This window comes from Cyprinus carpio, chromosome B3 (assembly GCF_018340385.1).
Source record: "Cyprinus carpio isolate SPL01 chromosome B3, ASM1834038v1, whole genome shotgun sequence".
NCBI lineage: Eukaryota > Metazoa > Chordata > Actinopteri > Cypriniformes > Cyprinidae > Cyprinus > Cyprinus carpio.
Window position 1 is genome coordinate 36,392,539 of NC_056599.1, and position 19,887 is coordinate 36,412,425.

Sequence of the window (19,887 nt, forward strand, 5' to 3'; positions counted from 1 at the left end):
CTCTTACCATAAAAAACACGTATTCAAGTCTTGTAAACATGTCTGATAGAGTTCTTCTGAAAATCTGAACTAGTTCATGCTAGTTTAAAATTGAGCAGCATATTTTGTATTTTACCAGTCTAGTGACTAAGCAAGATTTCCTGTAGCAGGCCACAGAGTTAAAAGTAATTAAATGTCGGCATGAAGCATGAAGTTGTAGATAAGAGGTAGATAAGATTCAGAGGAAATGTGAATACATTTTAAGATTTAAAGGAGGTTTTGTTGAGAGTTTAAAAAACAAAAGTGTTACCATTACAATGAGTAATGTTGTTTTGATGAGGTTGGTCTGAGAAATACATTAAGTAACTAGTTATTGTGTTAGAACTTGTTCTGTGTCTCGCCAGGCTCTTGAAATACTATGAGATGTTTAAATGTTTAAACTATGAGACATTAAAAAACCACACTCACATTAGAGTTGCAAAATTCTGTTCTTTCCTTGGTGAGAACTATTGTTGTCTGGATAAAATAGCACTTTGTTCTTAATTTATAACAACCTGTTGACAGCTAAACTTTAAAATCACTATACACAGGAATTTATTATTATTATTATTTTAATTAATTAAAACATTAATACTTGGACTAATAATGTTTTACCATACATTCATTGTTTATTTTTGCTATTTTTCAAAAAATATTTTATGTACAGGTTTTATTGCCACAACAACAACAAAAATAATAAATAATAATAATTTTAATATATATATATATATATATATATATATATATATATATATATATATATATATATATATATATATATATGGTGCTGGTCATATAATTAGAATTATTAATTAGAAAACTGTATTTATTTCACTAATTCCATTCAAAAAGTGAAACTTGTATATTATATTCATTCATTACACACAGACCGATATTTTTTTAAAATGTTTATTTCTTTTAATTTTGATGATTATAACTAAGGAAAATCCCAAATTCAGTATCTCAGAAAATTAGAATATTGTAAAAAGGTTCAATATTGAAGACACCTCACGCCACACTCTCTAATCAGCTAATTAAACTCAAAACACCCGCAAAGGCCTTTTAATGGTCTCTCAGTCTAGTTCTGTAGGCTACACAATCATTGGGAAGACTGCTGACTTGACAGTTGTCCAAAAGTTGACCACTGATCATTGACCTTGCACGAGGAGGGCAAGACACAAAAGGTCATTGATAAAGAGGCTGGCTGTTCACAGAGCTCTGTGTCCAAGCACATTAATAGAGAGGCGAAGGGAAGGGAAAGATGGGAAAGGTAGTAAAAAGTGTACAAGCAATAGGGATAACCGCACCCTGGAGAGGATTGTAAAACAAAACCCATTCAAAAGTGTGGGGGAGATTCACAAAGAGTGGACTGCAGCTGGAGTCAGTGCTTCAAGAACCACTACGCACAGACATATGCAAGACATTGACAGACGTATGCCACTCTTGAACAACAGACAGAATCAGAAGTGTCTCGCTTCAAAAAGGACTGGACTGCTGCTGAGTGGTCTAAATTTATGTTCTCTGATGAAAGTAAATTTTGCATTTTCTTTGGAAATCAGGGTCCCAGAGTCTGGAGGAAGAGAAGAGAGGCACACAATCCACGTTGCTTGAGGTCCAGTGTAAAGTCAGTGATGGTTTGGGGTGCCATGTCATCTGCTGGTGTTGGTCCACTGTGTTTTCTGAGCTCCAAGGTCAACGCAGTCGTATACCTGGAAGTTTAAGAGCACTTCATGCTTCCTGCTGCTGACCAACTTAATGGAGATGCAGATTTCATTTTCCAACAGGACTTGGCACCTGCACACAGTTGCTAAGCTACCAGTACCTGGTTTAAGGACCATGGTATCCCTGTTCTTAATTGGCCAGCAAACTCGCCTGACCTTAACCCCATAGAAAATCTATGGGGTATTGTGAAGAGGAAGATGCAGAAGAGCTGAAGGCCACTATCAGAGCAACCTGGGCTCTCATAACACCTGAGCAGTGCCACAGACTGATCAACTCCATGCCACGTCGCATTGCTGCAGTAGTTCAGGCAAAAGGAGCCCCAACTAAGTATTGAGTGCTGTACATGCTCATACTTTTCATGTTCATACTTTTCAGTTGGCCAAGATTTCTAAAACTCCTTTCTTTTTTATTGGTCTTAAGTAATATTCTAATTTTCTGAGATACTGAATTTGGGATTTTCCTTAGTTGTCAGTTATAGACATCAAAATTAAAAGAAATAAACATTTGAAATATATCAGTCTGTGTGTAATGAATGAATATAATATACAAGTTTCACTTTTTGAATGGAATTAGTGAAATGAATCAACTTTTTGATGATATTCTAATTATATGACCAGCACCTGTATATAGGGCTGGGAGTCGATTCCAAAAAGAATCGATTCCTCGATTCCGGGGCGTTGAGAATCGAGAGTCGATTCCAAAGATTGGAATCGATTCCATCAAGGGGAGTCGACTCCTCATTCAGAGTCTTTTTCAGTTCAACAAAGCTTATCAATGGGAGTCTCTCAAACGGAAGGCTACATCCAACAAAAGCTGCACACATTTAAATTCACGAAAAAAGAAAAGAAAAAAAACCAGAAAGAAAACGAGTCGGTAGCTGATCAATTGAATTTTAGGATGTAGGCTAGCCTTCCGTTTCAGAAGCACAATTCACCAAAGCCATAATTACAACAGTTGTGAGATATAAAAGATTATTATATATATATAAACGATTCAGAGGTTATATTACGGTTAGAACTGGTTTGTCAACAATTTTGAGCGGTTCATGACAGAATAGATCATGACGTCAATGAGGGTCTTGATCTTATTACCATCTAAAATACTATTTTTTAAAAAACATTTCTATCAGCCAATGATAATTATAAAAGAACACGTCACGAGCATAGATCAGTGGCCGAGAGCGCATCTGATTGACAGATAAACCATGAGCTCTATCAGTAGGGCTGGGCGATGTATTTATTTTAATGTACAGTTTGTGGTTATTTTCATCATTTAAGTGCCACATTTCTTTTAGAGACATGTTTATTAATATTGTGCAATGACTATACAAAGCTAAAAAACAAAACTTTTCATATCATCATTTTTTTTACAAATTTTTTCAGCTTCAATATATATACATTATACGACCTATGATGATGAGATTAGGTTCCTTAATCTAAGTTGGAGGTGCTGCTTCTTGGAAATCGATTCCCATCGATTCCAGAATTCGGAATCACAAATTGTGGAATCCGAACAGCCCTACTGTGTGTATGTTAGATTGGAACAACAGGTATAGAGCTGCAAGTAATCAATGCAGCAGTGGTAGGAAAAGCTATGAATGATTAGAAGAAGAGCGGGCCAATAACTGAACCCTGAGGCACTTCAGAGCTTTATGATACTTTGAAGGATTGGATACTGAATTTATACTGAATTTGTAAGAAAAAGTGATGAGGACAATAGATCTTAATGTTTATTGCAGCATAGCAGTTACAAAGTACATGTAGTACCTTGGGTTCCATGGAGTCTGAATGAACCCAGAACATCCTAAGTTCAAACCTTTTATACATATTCAGTGAACATGTAAATGAAGTTGCTCTTGTTGTAACAGCTGTAGTCTGTATGTAAATTAAGTTCTGACCCTTTGTCTGAGGTGATTCTCAGTGTCCCACACCTGTCCCATTCTACAATTGGTCACCATTTGCTCAGGATACGATCATCCCAAATGGTCTACAAACAACATAACTGTTGACTTTCTTCTTCTCTATAATAATTAAGCCATTTTGGGAAATGAGCATGATCAAACATATTGTGGAGTAGAAGCTGAGTCGAGACAGACTATAATTTCTTGCAGTCCCCTCTTTGATGCTCTTGGCCCAAAAGAAGCATCACATCCACTCCCTTACACAGATCACACCTCCCTTCCTGGGCCGGTGCCCAGTGGCAATGAAGCCCTGCATTAGGTTGCCCCCCTCTGGCCAAAGGAATATCTTACCCGTCAATGGGTCATCACCTCATGCACACGCTCCATCCAATTTAGCAAAATTTATCATAGAGACTTTTCTCAAATTTGGAACAATGACATACAAATATTTTTTTCATTTGGGAGAGGAGCACTTGAGACCCATGACAGCAAAAGTGATTTTCTAAATGTACTAAACATTATGACAGTAGAAACATAGCCAAAAGCCAAAGGAGCAAAAACATCAATCAACAGGCAACACAGTGTGTGTGTGTGTGTGTGTTTTTTCACTTGCATTTTTTCGTGTGTGTGTGTGTGTGTGTGTGTGTTTGTGTTTTCATTTTGTCACTTGCATTGTGTCCATTCTCTCAGTGTGGACATCCTTTGTCCACATGGGTGCATTCAGTAGACAATGTCCAGTAGGATCTGACCTAGGTCCTCTGCTATTTTCAATATACATGTTGCCCCTTGGTAATATCATTAGAAAATAAGGGATAAGTTTCCACTGTTATGCTGATGTTACTCAACTATATATCTCAACGAAACCAGGTGAAATTTCTAAATTATCTAAGCTAACAGAGTGTGTTAAAAATGTAAAAGATTGGATGACCGATAATTTTCTCCTATTAAATTCAGATAAGACAGAGATATTACTTATTGGACCAGAAAACATTACACAGAATCTTGTAGATTACAATTTTCAATTAAACGGATATACTGTTACTTCCTCTACTGTAAAAAAAATGGGTGTTATATTAGACAGTAACTTGTCTTTTGAAAAATCATATTTCCCATGTTACAAAAACAGCATTCTTCCATCTTAGAAACATTGCCAAGCTACGAAACATGTTACCTGTTTCTGATGCAGAAAAGCTAGTTCATGAATTCATGACCTCTAGACTGGACTATTGTAATGCACTGCTAGGTGGTTGTCCTGCATCCTCAATAAATAAGCTACAGGTAGTCCAAAATGCAGCGGCTAGAGTCCTTACCAGGTCAAGAAAATATTATCATATTATCCCAATTTTACAGTCTCTGCACTGGCTACCTATTAAGTTCCGTATCAGTTACAAAATATTATTACTTACTTATAAGGCCCTTAATGGTTTAGCTCCTGCGTACCTAACTAGTCTTCTATCACGCTACAACCCATCACACTCCCTAAGGTCACAAAACGCTGGACTTTTGATAGTATCTAGGATAGCAAAGTCCACTAAAGGAGGTAGAGCTTTTTCGCATTTGGCTCCCAGAACTCTGGAATAGCCTTCCTGATAATGTTCGGGGTTCAGACACACTTCCTCTGTTTAAATCTAGATTAAAAACACACCTCTTTGTCCAAGCATTCAAATAATGCATCTCATAATTTTGGACCGCAGCTATATCTGATCAAATGCGCATTATTATTCTTTAGCTTGGGTTAAACTAATTAATTTTACTTGGCTGGAACAGCAGCTACGCTAATTATGTCTCTATTTGTTTCTCTGTTTTGCCACGGGATTTACACAAGCTCCAGTCCGGATCCAGAACAACTGAGAAGAGATGATGCCAACCCCTCAGAGGACCTCAGATGATGCTAACCCAGAGACAACATACAGAACTACCACATTTTGCTATAAGTTTGATTGCAAAATTGCTGTAAATAGTGTTAATCGTGTTTGTTTACGTCTTTTATAGATTTTTATGAACATTTCTGCCGTATGCACAAAAACTGACAGTCACCACTGATAAGCTACTACTAAATATTGTAGAAACTTAATTTTCTGTAAAGTTGCTTTGTAATGATTTGTATCGTAAAAAGTACTATACAAATAAACTTGAATTGAAAACTTGAATTGAATTGAATGTTCTGCATTAGAGTATGCATATGTTTGTCTCTTTCTGGTGTCATGTGCAGAGAGTCTGTCTTTGTGCATTTCTCATTTCTTGTTTTCCATCCCCGTGATAAGACTGCTGTCCACAGTCTCTGAAATTGGTTTGATCTATTTGTTTCTCTTTTCCATTGTCCAGTCATTTCAATTTGGAAAAGTCCTTCTAGCTGTTGTTGCAGTTTGTGAAGTTCTATCAGGTTCATCCATGCCATTGTGGGTCTCAGGGTTTCTAGATCTTTTAGGCTTGGAGTTCTGGATCTTGTAGTTCTGGATCTCTCAATTTCTGATTCTGATGATCACTCTGTTCTTTAAGAAGACCTTTCTCTTGTGGAAGTCCCCAGGCTCCACTGGCCCCACTGGCCTTCTTGATGTCCTTTTTCTTCTGGAAGTCCCCTGACTCCACTGGTTTTGCTGGCCTTCTTGTCCTTAAGATGACCGGATCATCTTTCTCCAGGAGGGTACACATTTCAAGCAAACATCTCAATGCTTATACCTGAAACGAGATCAAAAAGAATGAACCTCATGATTCTTCATGAACAGTTAAATGTTCCCCACTTATGCAATAAAAATGTCCAATATCCTTATATTTATTTGCTACCCCTCCATCCTGGTACATACCTGCATCTCACTCTATTCTATTCCATTATCATCTATAGAACAACTGGTCATACAAATTATTTTTTTAAATTATTTTGTAATCTTTTTTTTTTTTTTTTTTTATTTTCTCTGTGTGTGTTGTTGTTGTGTCTGTGTACTGGAAGCTTATGTCACTAAAAAAAAATCCTTGTATGCGCAAGCATACTTGGCAATAAAGCTCTTTCTGATTCTGATTCTGAAGAAGAGGTTGCCCCCCCTTTCCCCCACAAAAATATTTTCACATTCAAAACATCAAAGCTATAGAAATGTCTCTTCTAATCAAAGGAATTCACCGCTCTCGACCATCAAACCTAGATTCCAGACAACCTATAACTCTGGACATCCTTACAAAATGCATCTAAAATCTCCGTACAGGGTACCATTCGATCCATAATGCTCATACCATCGATGCCATGTTTTTATTGCCTTTTTTCAGTTTTCTGAGATGCTCAGAAATTGCAAAAATCTTTAAATTCAACCCCAAACTCCACCCGACAATTTCTGATATGTCCATACTTGATAGCGAAACTATCGCTTACTTCATTAAACAAAGTAAGACGGAACAAGAAAGAAAAGACCACAACATATACATTTTTAATCTCCCATCTCCAATTCAACCTTATCAGACTCTCTTTTCCTATGTCCAATTCAGGAACGCTTAATCTAAATCCGCACTGGACCCTCTCTTTGTTGACGACTCTAACCATCCCGTCACATGTTTTTGGTTCCAAAAACACTTAAAACTGATCCTTGCTCAATCAGGCTTACCCGAAGAAAATTTTTCCAGCCACTCAGTTTGCATCGGGACAGCAACTACAGCAGCTCAAAGGGGCCTTTCACAGAATCAGATACAGGCCCTCGGTCGATGGTAATCAGACACTTTTAAAAGTTACATCAGGTATAATTAACTCCACATAAAAGCAGCCCATGTAGCCCTAATCAGTTATAAAAATAAAAATAAAATTACAGCAATTTTAAATCATGCTGTTCACTCGTTAATCAGAGGCTCTCCTTCCCAATGCAGTAAGTCACCGCTCCTTTGGTCACAGTTAAAGCCTTCCAGCCATCGTTTCAAATCTCTTTGCCTTTTCAGCATCAGACGGGGCTCTCGTTTCCGGTGTAGCAGTGCCGCAGCTCCCTTCGGTCGCAGGGTGAGCCCCCTGTCTGTCGGTTTGCGTTGTACTGCGTGCTCAGCAGCATCAAATGAAACAGCATCAAAACTGTAATGTTATGGAATAAATTGTCAACCGATGAAGAGGTAATAATTACAGTCAAGCTTTGGGGTGTTGATCAACTCCATCTACGTTTTGATTATCATTCTGAATCCAATTCATAGTCTTTTTTCAGCTTTTTGTTCAAAATGTTATTTCTTTATTTTTTATGAAACTTACCCACATTAAAGAATGCATGAAGCTTAAATAATATGTTTTTGTTTACAAGCAGATACCCTGTTCTTTCTTTGGATGTTTTGTGTGTTCAGATATTCATATAACAAAATATATACAAATTAAAACCTAAACAGGGACGTAGTAGTATACTTAAAGTATGATGTAAAGTTCACTTAAAGAAAACTTATGAGTATACTTGCAGTATAAAACTACTAAACTAGTAGTTTACTGAGAGTATACTTCAAAATGAACAAAGTATTTAATTAGTAAACTATCAGTATACCTATACGTTCACTTTTAGTTTAATTGCAGTACAAACTACAAACATAGAAGTAAATTAGTGGTGTACTCAACATTTGCTACTGTTATACTTAAAGTATACTTAAAAGTATACTTTTATATACTAGAAAGTGGGCCAGTTTAGTCCCAAGGAGTACTGAAACAGTACACTTACAAGTATACTAATAGAACACTGATATTTGTATACTTGCTACATAAAGTATACTTAAAAAAATATACTTGAATTTACTTAAGTATACTTAATAAAATAAACTTGAAGTATACTACTTTTTGGTATGGGCATGCATGACACACAAAGCTTCTCATTCTCTCATTGTCTTGACAATGTTTAGCAATGTGACCAGCTTTTCCACATTCATAACAGAGAGTAACACCTTCTGAATTTACTCTTTCTAATCTCTTTGTTCTCTGATGGAAACCATTAGATAATCTAGAACATTCTCTCCTGCCAAAGGCAGCAACTGGATGTCTAGATTCTGAAGCTTTCATTTGACTTCTTGCATTGAAATGCTATGTCATTTTGGAAATGCATTCTACATGCATAGCAATGGCTTCTCGCATGCGTGAACTACATAATGCAATTAATGCAGACTTAAACATGAGGTTTTGTTTAGTTGCATTTGGCAAACCACTGTAACAGCTGAACATTTCCCACAACCTGGATGCAAATGCTAGAGGATGCTCTCCAATTTGCATTGTCGCCTCAGTTATCTTTCTCAAGTTAACCAAATTAGTCCCAGCAAGTTTAAGTAGAGAATCTCTCCTTGCACCTTTGTCTGCTCTTTTGTCACGAACATCCGGTTAGAGAGCACTAGTTTATGAGCAAGGAATGCAGATCATAAGAAGTCTACAAACACCTTCATCTGACACACTATAAACATCCACTACCTTCTCTAGTTTTGACAAAATCTCTACAGAATCCATGTTATCAGGATCAAAAGTACCCACTGCTGTAACAAGACTTTGAAAGTATATATAAGACAGTTGTATAACTTGTCCATTTTTATTTCTTTGATCAAGAACTCTCTCATTTCCAGTCTGTCTTGTTCACACTGGTGCTATTGGGAACCTCACAGAATCATCTGAAGAATTATCATGTCATTGACTAAGGCTTCCTTGCAGTTATTTTCGTCATATTCAGAATTGGATTGGGCATGTACCAACGGTCTAGCTGTCCCCTCATACAAATCTAAATGTTTCCCTCTCTGTTTCGGACTACCTTTTCTCAATTTCACTATCTGTTCCTTCAAAATGATCTCTTCAGCCTCACAATTTCTTAATGATATTACAGCTGCTGACTTGAGAATTTAGCAACTTGTTTTCTGTTTTCATTTCTTCTAATCTTTGCTTAGTTATCTTGTATGAGGTAAAAAGAGCTTGAAGTGCATTAGCAACTTTTCCCTCTTTTTTTTGGCATTTTGGGACCATTTCTGAATTGAAACATAGCCCACTCGTAGAGGTCATATGCCTTCTCTAATCCATCAAACATTCCTACTGAGCCATGCTTAGCAATGTATTTAACTATCAACTCTTCCATTTTCACAATCTTATAGAACTGTGTTCAGCAATTCAGTAGGCTTCTTTTCCTTCACTGACTGAATATTATCTAGTTACTTTAAGATACCTGTTAGTCTAATTATTCACAGCTCCTGTGCTTTGGATGCAAATGAATAAAACAGCCACACTACATCTGGCTTCTAAACCAAATTTTTCTCTTCTCCGGACACGGTCGTACTCCTTCAGGCCTTTAATGTCACTACACTAAACTGTTAAAAATGTAACACTGTCACAGTACGTCGGACAAAACCACACAACTTTGGGTTTTATGTTATATTTTTAAAACAGTTTACTTAGCCACAGTATGTTGGGCAAAATCACACTGCTTCAGGCTTTAAACTTCACAGAGTCATTGTGTATCGGAATCAATACACTGTAACACACAGTGAAATAATTCTGTGACCACACTGCGTCGGGTCGATTCGGTTACTTTAGAATTTCATCAGAATTATCACAACAACTAACTCATTAGAAACTTACAACTCTGTTTCAGTTACTTTAGAAACAATAGGTTTAATACAACTCTGCTACCACACTACGTCGGGCTGATTCAATTACTTTAGAATCTTAACAGAATTATAACAGTCCAACAACACATTTCAGTTACTTTAGAAACTTTAAAATTAAGCAATTTGCTTCAGTTATTTTAGAAACAACGATTCCAATACAACTCTGCTACCACAGTGCGTCGGGCTGATTCAGTTCCATTAGAATCTTAAACAGAATTTGTACAGAATAGGCTTAAGAACTCCTCCTGCCAATACTGACTAGACCAAATTCTCATCTGCCCTTAATTTTTTATTTCTAGATTTTTTTTTTTTTTTAAACAAGGGGGTTCCCTGACAAAAACAACATAGAAGAAAGAAACCGCTTTTCTTACCTTAGCCTGCTTTTTTGGGAATTCCCTCACTGGGTGGCTCGCTAATGTAAGAAAAAGTGATTTTGATGAAGATGTTCAAAATCATTGAAGATCTTGAAGATCATTGAAGATCTTGATGAAGATGTTTATTGCAGCATAGCAGTGACAAAGTACATGTAGTACCTTGGGTTCAACGGAGTCGGAATGAACCCAGAACATCCTAAGTTCAAACCTTTTATACATATTCAGTTTACTACCCTTCATGTAAATAAGGTTGCTCTTGTTGTAACAGCTGTAGTCTGTATGTAAATTAAGTTATGACCCTTTGTCTGAGGTGGTTCTCAGTGTCCCACACCTGTCCCATTCTACAATTGGTCACCATTTGCTCAGGATGTGATCATACCAAAAGATCTTTTTCTTCTCTATAATAATTAAGCCATTTTGGCAAATGAGCATGATCAAACATATTGTGGAGTGGAAGCTGGGTTGAGGCAGGCTATAATTTCTTACAAATTGGATACTGTAAAAAAAAAATCACATTTTCAAAATAAAAAATTAAAATAAAAAAACAATACACACACATTATACACAGATTTCTCTCCACACAACATTCAAAAAAACGTGTTCACATTAAAAAGTTCCACAATATCTCCTCTAAAAAATTAAATAATAATATTTCAGTGGTTCAGTTCCTACATTTGGTTTAAAAGTTCACTATAAAAGCGTCACCAACAACTAACACAGCTACCATTAGTTAGTATCACTTCTCTTTTCAGGGCTCCTACATAAAGATTCAGTTTCTCTCTAATGTTGTTGCATCATAGTTTTACATAATGTTTAAAAAATATATCTAATTTGTTAGATACAAGATATTAATATCTTAAACAGTAGAAAACTAAAGTCATGGCGTAGATAGTGTAAGGGAAACAAGTCAATTTAGCTCAAAGGGAATCATTTAAGATTTTAAAGGGAATTTGAACAGAATCACTGTTTCACGGCTGTGTTTCATTTGATCACTGAAACGGCCAGAGATTCACTGAACGAGCCGTTATTAACTTTATCTGCGCTGGATATTAATATCCAAAGTATAGTGACGAACACTATTAAGCACAGTCAAGATCGGCAGTTTGAGACATTAACTTGTGAGCACAAAACACAAGATACTTCTCTTTTCAATATAATAAGGCTTTATTAGATAAATCTAAGGGGGATAAACTAATCTAACACGAAGCACACACACTCACACATTCACACAAGTTCTCAGGAGGATAGAACGTTGACCCGAAAGAATGAGTTTAAGAGAATGAAAATGTGAAATCCAAGTTTACAGCACCCGAGAAATTGCATAGACATTAACAACCATCAATCACTTAATTAACCCTCGCATTGAGTTCATCAATTAGGTTGCACCGTTAATTAGATAACACCAGTACAGATCAGAGTCTGGAGTGTTCCACGTTACTGGTGGATGCCTGTGTAACTGGGAAAGTTCCCTTTGTCTCGCTGCAAAGGGGGGTTTCCTTTTTTTTTTGATTGGTTGGAAGTTCAGTAGGCAGCCGAAGTGACGTCTTGGGAAGCCTCCAGGTTGGGCAAAGGCCTCCAATGCGGTTAACGGAGGTCAGAAGTTGAACGCAACTCGAATCAGACTGGAGACACGGCGTTACAAAACTTAACTCAGAACATGAAACTCTCAAGCGGAAAAGAAAAGAAGTAAAGTAAAAGAACAGACTAGGTGGTGTTTCTTCTGCCCGTGGCTGCGTAGTGCAAGTGTGCAAACTACTGAAGCAAGATGGAACAGCTGCTCAAAGAACGCTAAAAAGCCTGATCTCCAGAAGCATGAGAAAAAGCTTAAACTACCCAGCAAAGCTGGGAAGCCGGCATGACTGGTAGCAGTTGGCTCGCCCCTCTCCTCAAAGCTAAAAGCCCAAATTTGATTTCTTCGCCTGCTGACGGAAACTGGCAAATTTGGCGGCGACCTCAAAAGGGAAATCCTGACCCGGTTAGGGCTTGTCTTTTCTCGGTGTGTTGCCCATGTTTGTCCCACGAATGGGAAAATAAATGTTATCTTATCAAGCCCGAGCCCAGTCGGCTGAATTATCCCGCTCTTGCAGGGCTGCCCAAGTTGGACATGATTCGTCGTGGACCGATGATACATTTCCCAAATAACGCATGGTCAGAAAACGTTTCAAGCAAGAAGATTCGAACCACACGCTGGAGGGCACCTTGCGACCAGTAGCCAGGCCGGCAGCCTATTCAAGAGTTATTTAAAAAGACAGGAGTTGAGGCCGTTTCCCCGGAGGGTGGTTCAGGAGTGACGCGCGCTGGAGGGCACCTTGCGACCAGTAGCCAGGCCGGCAGCTCCCTCGCCGAAGGACGAACCGATGCCCACAGTGGACCCTGCATCTCCCGCACGGACATGGCTGGTGGGCTGTATTGTACACCGCGACTTGCCCCAGGGGGCGCCGGAGGCGGAACTGAAAATCAATGGCCGTCCAGTCCAAGCCCTCCCAGACTCCGGCAGTGCGGTTAGCTTAGTGCAATCTCGCCTCCTCACGCCACACGGAGAAACCAAAGCTACCTGCCCCATCACCTGCGTGCATGGAGACACACGCCATGTCCCGACCCGGAGAGTGACGATCTCCACCTTCCCGGGCGCCTGGCCCCTTGAAGTGGGCATGCTGAAGGATCTGCCAGTCCCCCTCCTTCTTGGCCGAGACTGGCCGGGGTTTGACCGCCTCCTGGCCGCCGCCGTACAGCCCACCACCATGAAGGGGAGCCGCCACAAGAAAAGGCTGGCGAGAGGGGCCCGTCAGCGGCCGGCCCTACTGGCCACAGACAGCGGGAGAGATGGTGAGTCCCCAGCCCCTGAAACTAACCTCTATCATGATCTGTTCCAGCAGGTGAATGAAGGCGGCTCGTTTGCCCAAGAACAACGTGAGGATGATCGCCTAAAACATTGCTGGGCCCAAGTGCGCGTGGTGGACGGTAAAGAGCTGAAACCGGGACCCCATCCTCTCCCGCATTTTATCGTCCAAAATGGCCTGCTCTACTGTGTCGCACAGCAAAGCGGGGAGGAGAAAACTTTATTAGTGGTACCAGTGAGAGGTATTAGTGAGAGCACCACCGCACGCTAGACCACTGCCATCACCCCCGTATCCCTGCACTGTATAATAAAATCCACCCTCCGGGGCTTTGCACTTGAGTTTGCTGTTGCGTGTTCCTTCCACCCCGCCACAATATATACACTACATATTTAAATTTTATGTACATTTTATATACTCACATAACATTAAGTACCTGCCATCTGATGCAAAAACAAAAAATAGCAAAAAATAATCTTATAGAGGGCTAAAAGAGCTCATCTTGAATTTATAGTTACATAACTTTTATGCCGTTTCATATGTTTTCTATATTTCTATAAAACTTCCTGTCCCAATTAGAGAGCCATCTAATTTATTTTTAAATCTCCAATAATAAAAATAAAAATTTCCAGTACTGGAACTGTCACGTGTTGGTGATACAAACAGCACAACCACGTAAAAGATCAACAAAAAGTCTTTTAATAGGATAAATCCAGGAGAACAGTTACGGAAACCAACTTAACATTGACAAGAACGGATGAACAAACTGAGGGCTTATAAACTTGAACCGGACAAAGGGAACTAATGGGATATTTAACAAAGCACCAGTTGAACAGAATGACTAATTAAACAGACTAGGGAAAACTAGGTCACATGGGAAACACAGAGACAGAAAACTACGGACATGTAACAGGAACAATATGACCTGTAAGTCCTGAAATAGATTACATCCTGGAACCCCAGAGTTCTGCAGTTAGGTGAGGACCCTGAAGAAAAAAAAACAAAAAAAAAAACATCCCAGCCGCATCTCAGACAGATGAGCTGTTTGAGAAAGGGGCGTATGACTGTCCTCAGATGTAGACATCTCTGTTTTTCTCCTCAGGCTGTGGTGTGCCATGAGGAATTGAGGCAAGGATTTCTGCTCATTTCATCTCGAGTGCGTCATTTCCAGTCATGCTTTTAATTGCCAAGTCCAGCTCCACACCCTCGTTTCATTCAAGCCCACACTTTTCTCAGGGGTCTTAAGCAAGTAAGAATGAAATCTACCATACAAGGTGATTCCTCAGTAGAGGTCACTGTTTATTCTATTTTTTCACTGTTTATTCATTGAGATATGCAATCTGTCAGACATTGAGCTGTACAGTTTTTATTCAAAGGTATCATCCTTTTGGTATTCATTTATATCACCACCAGTCAAAAGAAACACCTACTCTTTAATACTTTTTCCTAAATGTTTAAATAAAAAAGTCAAAACTTTGAAACAACTTTATTTTTCATCCTTTGTCTACATTAGAAGAGAAGTTTAACCAAAGTTTTTTCATTCTGCCATCATTTACTTACTCTCATGTCATTCCAAACTCATCTGCTTTCTTCTGTTGAGAAAAGATATTTGAGCTGGTTTGCATCCGTTTTTGTCCATACAGTGAAAGTCAATGAGGACCATATGTTTGTGGCTCCAAAAAAAGGACATAAAGGTAGCATAAAAGTAATCTAAGCAACTCCAGTGGATTAGTCCACTTCTGAAGTGATACAACAGATTCGAATGGCGTAAAAATGTCATATTAAAATAAATATTTAAAAGTAAAAACAAACAAAATAAGACACTTACTAAAAAGATTAAATATTTTATGTTTACCTATCAAATGACAATTAACTGACATCAGACAACTGCAAAAAACAACAAACAAACAAACAAACAAAAAACGTTATTTGCAAACACTGTAGATAAAACATTCCCCAATCACAAGTATTGGTGAAAACTAATAAAAATGCTGCATAATGCATGCGGGCATGCCAGTCCAGTCGCTGGAATGTCACTTTATAAAGAAACACTAAAGGAACACTTAATACAGATGTGCATGATATCACCATTTTCACAAATTCACATTTTTGTAGTTTTATTTTCAAAAACTGGCACTTTGTAACCATTTTTTAAAAGTTCCTATTTTCAGGCTCCAAATAAAGTTTAGACCTAACTGCCAGCTGCTTATCTGGAGTAGGACCCCAAAGTATATGATTTGGAAATAAGAAATAAATTGTACAAAATAATGTCTACTTCAAATGTTTACGACAGAAAGGATTAAGAAATAGTGGAAACTTCTGATGTAGTTACAGAGAGCAGAGGGACTGAGGCGAACAGTGATGTAAGATATTCTGCTCATGACACATACAGTAAACCTGCTCATGCTATAAACATTACTCAGTATTCTCCTAATGGCTGTACAGTCCTTTCACTGATTTCCTTTGCTGTGACTCATTCATATGGGATACTTTCCCTAGCACACATACCTTACATTGTATCTACACTATTTATATGAGCAGCCGGCATGACTTGATGTCACCAGTAAGGAAACCAGATGTGGGCAGCTTCAGTTGAAGGATAAGTGGTCAGCTTGAACCGATTATGTTTGACGCCCCCACACGCCACAGTCTATAGGCATTTAACCCAAAAACCTTTGTGTATGGGTGTCTTTAGAAGTCTGTATTGGCCTCATACAGTGGTTTACGTAGGTTTGTGGTGTTTATTCCAACATGACGTGGAGATTATTGTTAGAGGTATTTTATAAAACCAAGTGCACAATCATTATTACTATTACACATGCTTAGGATTGAGGATCTCCACAAACCCCTAACCATATATTAACTTTGGAGTAACTCATCCCACGTTTATGTACGCACATGAATGATACACTGAATAAAAAAACAAAGAAACTTAAAAAAAAAAAAAAGAAACAGTATTTTTGACTGCAATTTTTTTTATTATATTATTGATTTGGTAGAAAACCTTCAGTTTTTCATTTAATATTAATCAAAAATATTTATTTTTCTAAAGAAAAAAAAAACATTCAAGTAAAATGGTTATTTATTATGAAAACCATACCATACTTAGTCAATATATTTTCTTTAAACATAAGCCAAAATGTTGCATAATTTATTTGTATGTCTTTTTACACTGCAATTTCACCATAAACAAAAGCTAAATTAGCTATTATTAATAATGAAAGTACTTTAAAAAACATTCAAGTAAAAATACTGTTATAAAGTGATGCAATATAAAATGCAGTTGGGGGATAGTTTCTAGTTTCAACTAGTTTCACCAACATGTCCTCCAACCAATACGCCTGTATTTGTTCAAATCCCTGAAATACGACCCATCAGAGCATAGACTACAAATGCGCCCCATCGGCATCAGGACACTTTCACATTAATGCTTTGTACTCTTTTATCTGCACCATAGTTTGGGTTTCGTATAGTCCAGTTGGTAGTGCATTGTGCTATATGACAGTATGCAATCGTGTTATCATGGGTTTGATCCTAGAGAATGCACGTGCTCATAACATGTATATACATTGTAAATCACGATTTTGCTTGATTTTTTTAAGGGTACGTTTAGAGGCAGGGTTAGGTGTGGTCATTCGTATGAATTACAATTTACAAATTGTAAAATATATACAAAGAAGCATCAAAGCAGAAAAGCATTTAGCTGTGGTACACATGGAAGGAAACCAGAGGCCACACTTTATGGATAGCAATGCTTTATTCAAGTTCTGTCATTAAACTCTAGATGGCACAGCTGATTGGTTCTTTTCAATCAGCAGCCAAAGAGCTTGCTGCTCAGCATTCAAATACTTGGTTAGTAAGGAGGAAAAGACTGTTGTAAGCCCTCATCCTAGCCCCTGAGTCAGTTCAAGTGTCAGCCACAGAGCTCGCTCCAGTGTTGGCTCCAGCCCCAGAGCTCGCTCCAGAGAGGGCTCCAATACCCGAGTTTAGCCCTGAGAGGGTTCCAGTCTCCAAGTTTAGCCCAGAGAGGGCTCCAGTCCCTGAGTTTAGCCCAGAGAGGGTCCCAGTCCCAGAGTTTAGCCCAGAGAGGGTTCCAGTCCCCGAGTTTAGCCCAGAGAGGGTTCCAGTCCCTGAGTTTAGCCCAGAGAGGGTTCCAGTCCTGAGTTTAGACCAGAGAGGGTTCCAGTCCCGAGTCCACCACATAAACCCATACAGTCCCCCAGTCCCCGAGTTAAGCCCAGAGAGGGTTCCAGTTCCAGAGTTTAGCCCAGAGAGGGCTCCTGTCTCCAAGTCTGGGCCAGAAAGTGCTCCAGTTCCCATGTCCAGTCCATGGAGGGCTCAAGTCCCCATATCCAGCCCAAGGAGTGCTCCAGTCTCCAAGTCAAGCCCAGAGAGGGCCACAGTTCCCGAGTTAACCCTACAGAGGGCCTCTGAAACCGACATTCTCCCCAAGGATCTTTTGGTAGAGGGCCGGTTGTAGGGGTTAGGTCTGCTCCTCCATGACCTCCTGAACTGTCTGCCCCACCATGGCCCCCTGAGCTCACTAATTCGCCTTGGCTTCCCAGTCTGCCTGCTCCGCCATGGCGCCCTGAACTGCCTAATCTGCCATGGGTCCTGGAACGGGTACCACTCTCAAGACCTTCTCACCTTAAACTACCCTGAGGGGCCTCCAGAGAGTAAGTAGTAAAGTTAGCAAAAAACCAAGATTTTTGCACTTTAAATGACGCATTCTGCAATTTATTTATTTATTATTATTTATTTATTTTCAGTCTGCCTCAAATCTTATGGATGATGTTAAATGATAGCAGAGGTGAAAAAAAATCCCATAGACTTACATTTATGCCACATTTATATCAAGAAACCAAATGTAATAGAGAGTTGGTGGGCAGCCACCTAGTAATTTCCTAGCCACTGCATAATAACATGCTGGAAATAGATAATGACACCCTAGCAATGTGAAAGCAAATTTAGCTTTTTTTATATATATAAAAAAAATGTAAAAATTTAATTTACATTAAGCGTATGGGTGTAAATCTGGTATTCCAGCCAAAATATCCACTTAGACAATGAGCAATGACCATTTTGTTACACTACAGTGTAAATGAGCAGCCACCAAAATCATAAAAGCTAACATTCTGTTCCCTGGAACCCTTTACAAACATTTGTCATTAAAGACCCAATGACTTCTCAAACTAATAAATGACGGGTCAACACACAATAACACATTATGAGGGCAAGGGATTGTTTCACTCACATTTTGTTTTAATAGATTTAAGGGGAAATTACACAGAATTACAATTTGAAGATTCCCCTTTATTACAACTGTTGCAATAAATGACCTAGAGCTCATATTAGGACTAAGAGGGCCCCACTCCCTAAATGATGGTAGGGCCAGACAGAACTTCAAGTGGTTAAGCATGCAGTGATTTCGTAATATGTCTGAAAGCACCATATTTACTCTATATTAGTGTTAATTGCTAAGGCATGCACCATTAAAGAAAGTCATCAGGAGAAAAAGAGAGAAAGAAGGTGTGGGTGGGCGATTAAATGACCAGAAGATGCAGAATGTTTCCCTGGATCTGCTTGTGATTTCAACAGAGAATCATGCAAGACGGACATTCTTTATTATCTTCCAGCTGTTCTGAGTTCCTTATTTCTCTTTACATATAGAACTAACAATGAAATAACAATGCAGTCCTGACAGACATTATTCTTTTGTTCCATGTCCAAATGAGTGCATTATTTCTCTCACTGAATTAAATTAAACTGATACACATTATCCTTAAACACTGAAGGACATTTTTCTTCCTCAAAATTCAAACTTAACATTTCAAACACAGAGATATGGGGAATATCGTTCAACTAATTTAAAGGTCACCAAATCACATCTTAAAGCTATTAAATTAATCATAAATAAAAAAAATTAAAAGCAACAGAAAAAATAAGTGAGTCGTGACAAAAAAACGGAGCACATTTCTACGTCAAGGACATGACAAAATATGACTATGCGACAGCTAGCAACTGTGACATAGGTTCACCCTAATACGGGAAGTCTGGGAAATTCTGATGGATGGACACAAAATCCAGATCCTCTTGCGCCACGATCTGATGAACTTGTGTGACCTCACGCGCCAACGTCAATCATGCGCGTGTGTCAAACAACGGACAGACGTAGATTTATAGACTAGCGACAAGTTTTATACAAATGTCTTATTCAATTGGCAGTTGGTGTTTATTAAATTGTTGCATGAGAGCGTTGCATGTGCACACACGCACACGCACGTACGATAAATAAAAAAATAACGCACATACACACACACACACACACACACACATATATATATATATATATATATATATATATATATATATATATATATACACCACACACACACACACACACACACACACACTTTAAAATTAGCACTTGACAGTAAAAAAATAATAATAATATTAATAA